The following is an 11,466-nucleotide window of genomic DNA, read 5'->3' on the forward strand; positions in this document are numbered from 1 at the left end:
AAATGTGGGTATATTTGTACGTACGTATGTTTGTACGTATGTACACAATTTATATATGTTCAATACATGTACGCATGTATTCATGCTCTATGTAATAACGATGTATGCACTTATGTATAAACAGGGCTCAAAAAAGGGAAAACCCTGAAAAATTTTGATCTATTGATCGGGTTTTAATCTACTACGACTCGATCTTATTGGGTTGAAGATCTAACTTCATGAGGGATTCAGTTCCTAGACCCTTAAAATAGGGGAGGTACCTGCCATCTGCAAAATATGGCATCAAGAGTTTATGAAGGAGAGTGGTAGAAAGTTTGAATTATGTTAAAATTTCAATTATGTTAAAATTTCTTTTTGCGAATTTCGCCTTTTATAACTTTTTAAGCAAATCGAAAGTTTTAAATGAAATTAATCGAAGTGTTATTCAGAAATCGAATTTTACATAAATAACTCTTTTTAGAATAGGACTACCTAGAAACTATTAGCCCGATTTCATTCGAATCTCTTATTTTGCCTTTAAAATGATGAGGAAAAAATTCTATATTTTGCAATGCTAAGTGTTTTCGACAATCAGTAAATAAAATAAAAAATAATATTTACTTAAAGTTATTTTTTGCATAGATTATCTTTGGATAAACGAATCTTATAATAGTGTGTCATAACTTCATGATTCGCTTAAAAAAGCTCTTCAAATATAGCGAAATACTTAGAAAGCTTTGTTAACATTAAGAGATCCAAACATTCATATATATGTACACAATTTATATATATGTACACATGTTTAATGCACGTACATACGTACGTATGTATGCGCTATGTAATAATATTGTATGTACGTTTGCTGCACACATCGTACCTACGTACATACGTACGTATATGCACGCAACGTAACGTATGTACAGTGCGCGCAAAATAAGATCACACAGAATAACTTTTTTCTATAAAGATCGGATCTACACGTACTATAACACAATGTTAATGGTTTAAGGCGGTGATCTTAATTATGCTAAATAATTAGTATGACGATATTTTAAGTAACGAAGTCAGGCAAAAAATAAAGCGTGTTTCGCTGAAAAAACATGTCTCCTTTTCGTAGGATTTCAATTCTTGCCTTTAAATTATATTGTTGTAATCACAATATGAAAACTATGGTACCAATAGTTTAGGTGGGCGAGGGATCGAAAGTTTGAGTCAACCTTTAATGTCAATTTAATTCTTTGCGTATTTCATGTTCAAATAAATCTAAACTTTTTACGCAAAATTATAAAATTCATTTATCCAAAAATAATTCTGTCAAAATTTTTTTAATAATTTTTTTTAAAATTAATAATGGTCGAAAAGTTTCTGAATTGTTAGTTATGCTTATATCTTAATGCCCATTTTAAAACCGTAATTAATTTAAGGTACGGTGGGTATGAATCCCGATAAGACGTTTAGTCTGAATTCGCGCTCTAGCTAGTCGGGAAGGGGTTAACATTTCGATTTATGATAACTTCCTATCAGTCAATAATATGGTAATAATTGTGCTTATAGTGAACAGAAAGAAATTAAAACATGTATTGACATATAGCACAGAGTTCCCATTTTAAATTGAGCATTCCAACTACTAGAAAAAAAGTCAAATTTTCGATAGAAGATTATTCCTATAAGTAATAAATTCTACTTATAGTGGTTAGAAAACGAATAAAACACATTATACATGAACACAGGCTACATGAATAAGTATATTATCCTGTCTAGAAATTAATGTGCTTAAGCTAATTGGAAAGTTACCGAAATTTAAATTACAATTTTCTAGCCTTAAATAGACTAGAAAGTGGGTTAAGAAAACATTATAAATGCTACGTTTGGCAAAAATCAGATTCAAATTATAGTAATACACACTTTAAATTTAAAAATCCTGATAAGTAGTCTGGAGCGTTATAAAACTTTTAATATGGATAAGTTTCCAATTTTAGAAATATAATTTTTATTTGCTGAGCTATATTTTTATATTAATGCAAGTTTATTAATTTCAGTTAGTATTAATCTCGTTTATCGTTAGTTATGTAAAGTGTACTTTTTTTTTTTTTTTAGTGTTTACTTAAAATTTATTGAAATTATGAAGACATCATAATTACCATTCAATGTCCCGTAGGTTGTGTCGTTCCAAACATAAATTTAAGTTTTGGATTCTAAAGTTACATGTTAATATTAATTGAGATTCTTAAAAAAAATAAATAACAATAGTTAAATTAAATACTTAATAATGAAAATGAAATGCAATCAAACGGTGTACCTACTTTTTTTTTTTTTGTTACAAAGAAAAGTAGATATCTTTAACTGGAAACAATATAACAGAATATCAATAAAACAGAAACGCCAATTTCAACTTCAATCGAGGAAGATAACTCCAAGAGTGCAAATGATCACCAGCAGTAATATTAGTGCTATATTGCGCATGACGTAAACAGCAGTTTTTAAGACACCATTAGGGGAATCACGTTTACAAGAATTTTCTTAAGTGAAATTTAGTGAGATTATTTTTTTTCTTTCCTTTTATTTTTATTATTTTTAATCGAATGAGAATTTTGATGTTTGAACATTAAGCATTGCCTCAAAGTTTCAGTACAGTAAGGCTAATCGAAGTTTTTCTAGTTTTTCAAAGAACTTTTTTTTTAATTTTATTAATTGCTTTTTCATTTTAGCTTAATGTATTTTAGACGTATAGTTGTTAGCTAACACAAATAAGACGTTAAAAGAAAGACTAGAGATTTAAAAGAATATCTTCAGATTTTTTAAACGACTTGAGTAAAATTTAATTAAACAGACTTTTAGCCTCTCCCCCCCCCCCTCTTTTAGAAAAACGCGTTTTTCTTTATATCACTTGTAAATTTTTTTTAATACAATTTTTTTATTTTCAACAGAGTTTTGTTGAAAATGCATATAAAAATTTTTCTTACTCTAAAAAACTGATGCAAGTTATCAGCAATTGGTTAAACATTTACGTACCTGCTAACTCATAAACTTTTTAGAGAAAACATTTTACAGTAGTGAAAATTGTTTGATTGTTAGTTTGACAAATTTATTTAAAAATTATTTGTACAATCTAAGATAATAATTTTATAAATAAGTAAATTTTATTCTTCAGAAATAAAATAATCAGCATTTATAACTTTTTAGTTTCAAGGTTAAATTGTAAATAAAGTTATAAAAATAAAAACACTATATGAATAAAAATTAAGATCTATAAACATACAGATACATCCACTAATGTACTTCATATATTTTCAACTCTACCAAGTGAAATAGCGTTGAAAAATTCAACCTAATGACATTGATAACAAAAACTGCAATTGATATTATTGAAATTCTATACAGTGTGCAAAAATTAAACGGACCACCCTGAATAACTTTTGATCTAATGATCAGATCCTCACGTTCTAGGACTCGATCTAAATATTTCGAGGGGATAACCTCAAAAATGCTAATTACCTAGTGCAAACAATATTTTAAGTTACGAAATCAGGCACAAAATCCTACTTTCTCTAAATAAACAATTTTTTCCCCCAACGGATTTGGATTTCTGACCCCCAAAATCTAGAGGGTAGCCGCAATCAGGGAAATATATGGTCTAAATAGTTTGGCCAGAAGAGCAGTCCAACGGTTGATCCCCATAATGCTAATTTTATTTTTTGCGTATTTCACCATATTTCAAGAGCTCTTTAAGCAAATTGAAAAATATTTGCACACAATTATGAAATTCGTTTATCTATTATGTTATGGAAAAAGTATATTTCAGTAAATATTTTTATTATTATTTATTATTTTATTAAGTAGTAGTCGAAAAAAATTTAAATTATGAGGTATGTATTTTTTACATCCTTTTAAAATAGGTAATTTTACATGGCAAAATACAAAATTTGAGAAAGATCGGTTGAATAGTTTCTGAGAAATCGAATTTTAAATACACACGCAGGAACGATTCGACCGATTTAACTCAATTTTGTATTTTGAAATGTAAAATTACATACATTAAAATTTAATGAAAAGTTGTATGCTTTACAATTCAAACATTTTCCAGCTATTATTTAATAACTTTATAAAAAATAATAAATGTCTACAAAAAATTATTTTTTGCGTGCAATCTTTTGCGTGCAATCTTTAGATAAACGAATTTTAAAATTATGTTCAAACATTTTTCGACTTGTTTGAGAAGATCTCGATATATGGCGAAATACGCAAAAAGTAAAATTAAAATTAAGGGATTCAAACTTTGGATCGCTCTCCTGATCAAACTATGTGGACCATATTCCTCAGATTGCGGCTACTCCCTATATTTTGGGGGTTAAAAATCTAAATACGTCTGAAGAAAGGTATATTTATTCAGAGAAAGTAAATTTTTGAGTCTGATTTCGTAAGTTAAAATAGCGTCTGCACTAATTAATTAGCATATTTGAGGTCATCCCTTCGAACCCTTAAGATTGAGTCGTAAAACATGAAGATCCGATCATTAGATCAAAATTTATTCAGGATGGTCTGCTTCTTGTTTTGCGCACTATACAGCGAGTTTTGTGTACAAAAAGTTTTTAAATTCACTCCAAAGATATGATGAAAAAAAGCTATGGGTCTAGGCTTTGAATCTACCCAGCTTTAGAGCGGGTACCAGCTTGTCAGGGAAATAAAAGCGAAAGATGCGCAATGCTGATTTTATTGTCACCATCACGCTGTTAGTCACAAAACGTGGAGTCTTAATCTCGATGACCCTCTAGTTCACAAGGGACTGTTGGGCGAATTTTTCGTATCGAATATTTTAAGTAAAATTCTCTTGGTGCGGATATTTCATTGCTATACCATAATAAGGTCTGCAATAAGGTAAAATGAACGAGAAAAGGCCATACATTTTAAAGGAACCGCTGCGTATGGGACCCCTAAAGCAAAATTTGAAAAAAAATTACAATTTCTAAAAAAAATATTGAAGATTAAATTGAAATTTTTTAAAAATTTTATTCATTTTTTAATGAGATTATTCGAAAGAAAAGTTTCGAAAAATTAACGATAACTTGTATTTGTTGAGTCCACATTTTCTTAAAAAGGCAAAACTCGAAAACTGCTAAAGTATTTCTCATTATTACAGGAAGACGGGGTAAAGCCGTTGACTAGATATGATTCAGATTCAACAGAAATGCTTTCCCAACTTTTAAAATATAAACCGAGACTACGAGAAAACTTTAAAAGAAGGTTTTCGCAATGTACTGTTGCAGACCTTAGAAAACAATCCAAAAACATGGTCTTTATGCTCGTTTATTTGTTTTTCCTTAAATGAGGTTTTTTGGAAAAATATTTTCTAATTATTTATTAAATTTTTCGCTGGAAAGGTTAATATTTGCTTTATTTCGTTTCCTTGGAAAAAGGTTTCAGCTTCATATTTCTGCTGACCTTATCATGACAACAAACAAAAATGAAAAAATTAAGGGTTGCAATTTGCTTATTTTTTAACCTAAGAAACAATATTTTATTAAAAAGCTTTAAAAATCATTTAGTTTTCCTTTTATGATAAAAGGTTGGAAATTGCAATATTTTTGCTTTATTGAAAAAAGGTTTTTACTGCAAACCTTTTCGTGACAATGAAAATAAAGTTAAAACACAACGTTGTCGTAAGGTTACATGCTTTCTGGGTAAGTGATTATAGTGTATAGCGTAAATACCACTATAAATATTAAATACCAATTACTAGTATTTAAAAGATGTTAACTTCAATTTCAATCTCTTTATTGGTAACTTTTCATATATGAAGATTGACATAGTCGATAAATATCCCATTAATGGTGACCTGCGGACGTGATATGTCCTTATGAAAAAATCTAGGTATAAATGAGGTATAAACAAGGTATATTTTAAAGGTATAAAGGAGGTTGTTATTTAAAGACGTCGTTGAGGTTGAAAAGGGTGCAAATAAATACCTCAAAACCAACCTCAAATATACCTTAATATATACCTCCAGAGGTATATATGTTTCAACTTGAGGTATTTAATTTTACATCTTGGGAGAGGTAGATATTTACTACTTTAAAGTGTTTCATTTTCAACCTTAGGTTATTACTTATCAGCTTGAAGTATATTTATTTACACTTGTGGAAGTATTTATTCAACAACCTAAGGTGTGTCATTTTACACTTCAGGTTATTATAAATCAACTTCAGGTGTATGTTGTTCGACCTCAGGTAATTATTTTTCAACCTCAGGTATCTAATTTTATGCTTGTAGAGGTATATATTTTTCAACCTGAGGCATGTCATTTTACTCTTCAGGTTATTTCAAATCTACCTCAGGTGTAATTTTTGATAGTTGGAAAGGTGATTTTTTACTAACGTAAGGTGTATTATTTTTCACCTCAAATATAAGTTTTTATGCTTGTAAAGGAAATTTTTTTAATCAAACTAAAATATGCCATTTTTCCCTTCAGGTTATATTTTTTTTATGCTAATGCTGGTAATTAAATATAATTAAAATGTTTCTCCTTAGACTGCTAATTTTTAACCTAAAATATATATCTTTTCACTTGTAGAGGTATTTATCACTCTGATGGAGTTTTTAATGTTACACATTAGGTGGTAATTACTTATTAACTTTTTACGGTCTGTCTTAATTTTCACTGCTAATCCTGATGCTAAGAAACTATTTTCTAAACACATAGGCGGAATACGGATGAATCTTTCTTTCGAAAGAATTTTCGACTGATTTCCATGTATTGTGTGAAGAAAAGTAAAATGCAATGCAAAGAATATATCTTCCTTTAATTTTGAAATACAACCCATTGGAATGTATTCTTCCTCACACAATTCAAAATAGGAATTTTCACTTAACGCCTTTAATTTATAGTTTGTGAACCTTGTGCTAATTTGCAATTAAATAGTTCATAAAATTTATTAATCTTGAATTAACATGTAGAGTTGAATAATGTTAAGTATGCTGACTCATAAACCTTAAAAGAACATTTCAAATGTTTCTGTAATTTTAATAATTTCAATTAAACTATCGTGAAAAGAGGATACATTTGTTTCAGAAAAATGTGGGAACTCATTTATATAGAACAGATGTTAAAGGCGCTAATTTTTTGTAAAAGCGAAATAACAGCAAATTTAAATAATTTAGCCAGCTTACAAATAAAAACTTTTATTAACAAAAAAAAAATTAATTTTTCGTTCAAGAAATCAAAATTCTTGACAATTACTCTGCTTCTTCTGCAAGTTTGCTGTGCTTACGTTATTTGGAGCATTGGAACCTATAAATAAAAAATTTGAATTAGCGAGAGTCATATTTACATTGATAATGACAAATTTTAAAAGATTAGAATAATATTTTAAAGCTTATTTCGTTGCATAAATCACCTTTTATTATTATTTCTATTCAATTTTGAATAAATAAATGGTTTCTTTAGTAACAGCAGATGAATAATAATAATAATAATGACCTGCAAAACTCTCCTCCCAGTATATTTCAATTCTTTATTTTGACTGTTTAAACATATCACTTAAAAAAGCTAATTTTTCTATAAGATGCATATAAAAACTGCTGTAGAAATAACACGCTTATTGAAATTCTTAATTTTCCAATAATTCAACCGATCATTTTTAATTATGGATTGTTATGCTGATATTTAAATTTTTTTCTCAGCAAATTTTGAATAAATTCAATTACACTGGCCTGCTTGTTTAAATTTTTAGTCCAATTTCGCAAAAGAAATTGTACTAAAACCAATTCTCAATGCTGCTGATTCCGAAAATAATTGTCTATCACGTAAGGTTTTTAAAAACAAAAGGTCATTTTCAACCTTTTATTTAATGTGATCAAGAATCAATCATCTTTTAATAAAAGAATGTAGAACATCAATGTTTTGTGTTTTTCATGCCCCATCGAAATAAAAGCAACATTAAGTTTATATGTTTACTTGCCTGAGGGAATAATTTAAGATAATGCTATAAAATAATGTTTTCAAAAATCAAAGATCATGCAAACTTTATCAGTAATTTTTTAGGTGAAGAGATTTCATTGAATCAAAGGAGAATAATTTACTTGTCTTTTTTCTTTTTGGTGTATATTTAGAGTTACTCCCAGGGGAAGGCTCTCCAGTTACTAGTCTCCACTTCCTCCTAGCTGCAGAGCACGTATTATTGACAGCCTTATTCAAACCTTGAAATTCTGGATGCCATTTACGGAGCAGCTCTGTAAAAGTTGCATGTTCAAGTTGAGTAAAATCAAGTTAGATAAAAGTTGCATAGCAAGTTTCATTTGGAAATTTTCAGATGAGATTTTTTTTTAAGAAATTGAAGGAAATTGAAATATATATTTATATAACTTTGATAAGTTACTAATGTTGACAACAAAAATCCAGAGTCAATAATACTTTTAAACTTTTTTAACTACAATATAAGCAGATTAAGTATAGGTTCACCAAAATGATTTTAATATTTAATTGAAATAATAAAATTATTTTTTTGGAATAGTAATTTGTAAGTTCTCAGTAAATGTAAATGTAAGTAATTTGTAAGTTCTCAGTTGTTCTCAGTAAATTTGTTTTATACAATATTCTTTGTGGATTAAAGATAAAAACTATTTTATTAGAGCACACTATTTATACGAAAAGTTTTCATGTTCTTTTAGTCTCTTTACGAGTCTTCACGAGTCTTATTAAAAATAAATTGAAAATCATTCCAAAATATTAAACTGCATCATGTTGATCTAGAATAATATTCAAGATTTTGCCTTAGCGGACTAAAAACTAAAATAAAACTAAACACAGTGGCGCGACAGCCCATAGAGGGCCAAGGTCTACTGTGCCCATTTCAGTTTTCTTGACCTTGGGCTCCGGGATGCAGGAGCATATGTTTCGGTTAGGTGGTCAGCCGAACGCGGAACCCCCAGTGTTTAGTTCCCAAGCATGCTTGGTACTCATTTATCGACCCACTGAAGGGATGAAAGGCTGAGTCAACCTTGCCCGGCCCAAGGATCGAACCCAGGACCTGTGGCACGGAAGAGCGGGGCGTTGCCTTAGTGGACTAAACGGACAAAAAGTTTGAATTTTGCATGAGAATTTTTTAAGTGGATGCCAGTTTTCCTTTACCTATAGTTGCCTTTTTGCTAACTATAGGCAGATATTATTTAATAGGTGATACACATACAAATACTTTTAAGATACTCAACTAAACCAAGCTTATGTATAAAAGGGCAAGTAAACTTAAACTAGGCTGCATTAATTTCTTCGTAAAAATTTTAGTAACTTGTACTTGTCAGAATTCAATATGCTGTTGCTGGAATTATTATGGTGTTATTGAAGAAATGATTTCTGGTGAAAAGATGCGTTCTCTTAATCTTAATTTTAATGTTGAACTAAGCCATATTACACAAGTAACTAATTCTGGCAACTTTAACTTAATTCCTGTGACAAATATATCTTCTGTTTGTATTTCCATCCAGTGCGATGACACTGGAAAAATTAATTTTGCTAATGTGGTGAACAATCTAAAATTAGAATAACTTTTTTCTCTCTAGAGGCAATGTATATGTAAGTTCAGTAATCCCCGCTTATATATAATGTAATCGCTGCTAATATCAATCACTTATTATTACCGAAATTATTCGGTTCTGATTTTTTTTTCATTGATATTATAGTTTTCTGTGATCCTTACATAATTTAATGTTATTAGAATTTAATTTTCAAAATTCTTTATTTATTAGCGTTATATTTTTATTTACTCTGCACATTTAAAAATAAAAAAAAATTCTTTTCTTTCTCTGCGATAATGTTAGAATTTCCAATTTCTCATCATTTCTGGAGTTTAAAAACAAAATATTTTTCAGATTATGAAAATTTATGAAGTTTGCTTTATTAATTTGTGAGGGGGGTTAAAAAATTAGTTCACTAAAATTAGCTTGAATCTTATCTCATATTACATATATTTTTATTAAAAAAAAATTTCAGATTTTATTAGGAATTCTCATATATTTTTTAATGAAATTTGTTGATTTGAAATGGTAAACTTGTTTCCTACCTTAGAATCACCTGTTAATAGTAAACATTAATTTAAAAAAATGAATATTTACTTCGAAAAACAGGATTGTTTTTTTTCTTCATGTTTGTAAATATATATTTTTATGAAAATGCAACTTTTGAAGAAATATTAAAATTTTTGTGTGATGTATTTACCCTGATTGCAATTTTTATTGTATATGTTTATTTTATTAGTTAAATATGTATGTTAGATTTTTGTTGAAGGCAAAAAATATGCATTTCGTTCCTTACAATAGTATTGTTTATTTGTTTTATTACCTGCAATATATAGAAACTGTTAACTTTCAATTTTCAGTGATTTATTTATAAGAGAAATTATGAACCTTTTACTCAATCAGCTTGCATACTGCTACGTTAAAACATATACATTTAAGCAAAACAAAAAGAATAGTTATATTTGAATAAATTACAAACAATAAAATATACTGTGCGTAACCTGCTGTAACGATTCACCAGTAACGTTACCCTAAACAGCGACGAGAAATATTTAGATTGATCTGTCTTATTGCTAAGCCTACAACAATAGCCTCAAAGAATATCCTCCGACTTAAATAATGTAAGATCAGGACGCGTCTTTAAAACAAAAATAATGAAATTTAAGTTTGAAAGTTGAGGCATATTTGATTAAAAGTGACAAAGCTAAATTAATAAATGTCAAGCACACTTACCGAATTTTAAAGAAACTTTCGATTGTAAACACACACGCCATTTGCCGGCTAGCACGGAACTCTGGGAAGTGAGCTAGTTGATATGAAGTGTACTTTAAACAACCTTAAAACAACCTTAGGTATAAATAAAATGACTTCATACATCTCAATAAAGACCTCACTCTCTTTAGTTGAAAAAAATTATATTTTTTATACCTCGTAAATACCTCTTTTGTTACAAGTGTAAAAAAAACAACCTGGTGAACCTTAAAAACTGCCTCATGATTCTGGTTGATATGAAGTGAATTTTAAACAACCTCAAAATAAGCTTAGGTATAAATAAAAGGACTTCATATACCTCAATAAATATCTCACTCTCGTTAGTTGAAATAAGGTCAATTTTTTTATACCTCAAAAATACCTCTTTTATTACAAGTATCAGAAAATCAACTTGATATACCTTAAAAATCACCTTATCAGTCTGGTTGATTTGAAGTGAATTTAAAACAACCTCAAAATAAGCTTAGGTATAAATAAAATGACTTCATATACCTCAATAAATATCTCACTCTTTTTAGTTGAAATAAGGTAAAAAAATTTACACCTCAAAAATACCTCTTTTGTTACAAATGTAAGAAAATAAACCTGGTATACCTTAAAAATCACCTTATCAGTCTGGATGATTTGAAGTGAATTTTAAACAACCTCAAAACAAGCTGAAGTATATATAAATCAACCTCGTACACCTTAATTACAACCTTTACGAGG

General features: G+C 28.7%; 1 long non-coding RNA gene across 1 annotated transcript; it reads right to left on the reverse strand.

The window, feature by feature from the left end:
- Positions 1-7,139: 7,139 nt before the first annotated feature.
- LOC147803370 (uncharacterized) lies at positions 7,140-11,259 on the reverse strand. Its single transcript, XR_015429053.1, has 3 exons — positions 10,720-11,259; positions 8,056-8,205; positions 7,140-7,264 (listed from the first exon to the last, which is right to left on the reverse strand). It is a non-coding gene; the product is annotated as an uncharacterized LOC147803370 (long non-coding RNA).
- Positions 11,260-11,466: the final 207 nt, after the last annotated feature.

This window comes from Parasteatoda tepidariorum, chromosome 9 (assembly GCF_982258835.1).
Source record: "Parasteatoda tepidariorum strain Cologne lab strain chromosome 9, Ptep-v5.0, whole genome shotgun sequence".
NCBI lineage: Eukaryota > Metazoa > Arthropoda > Arachnida > Araneae > Theridiidae > Parasteatoda > Parasteatoda tepidariorum.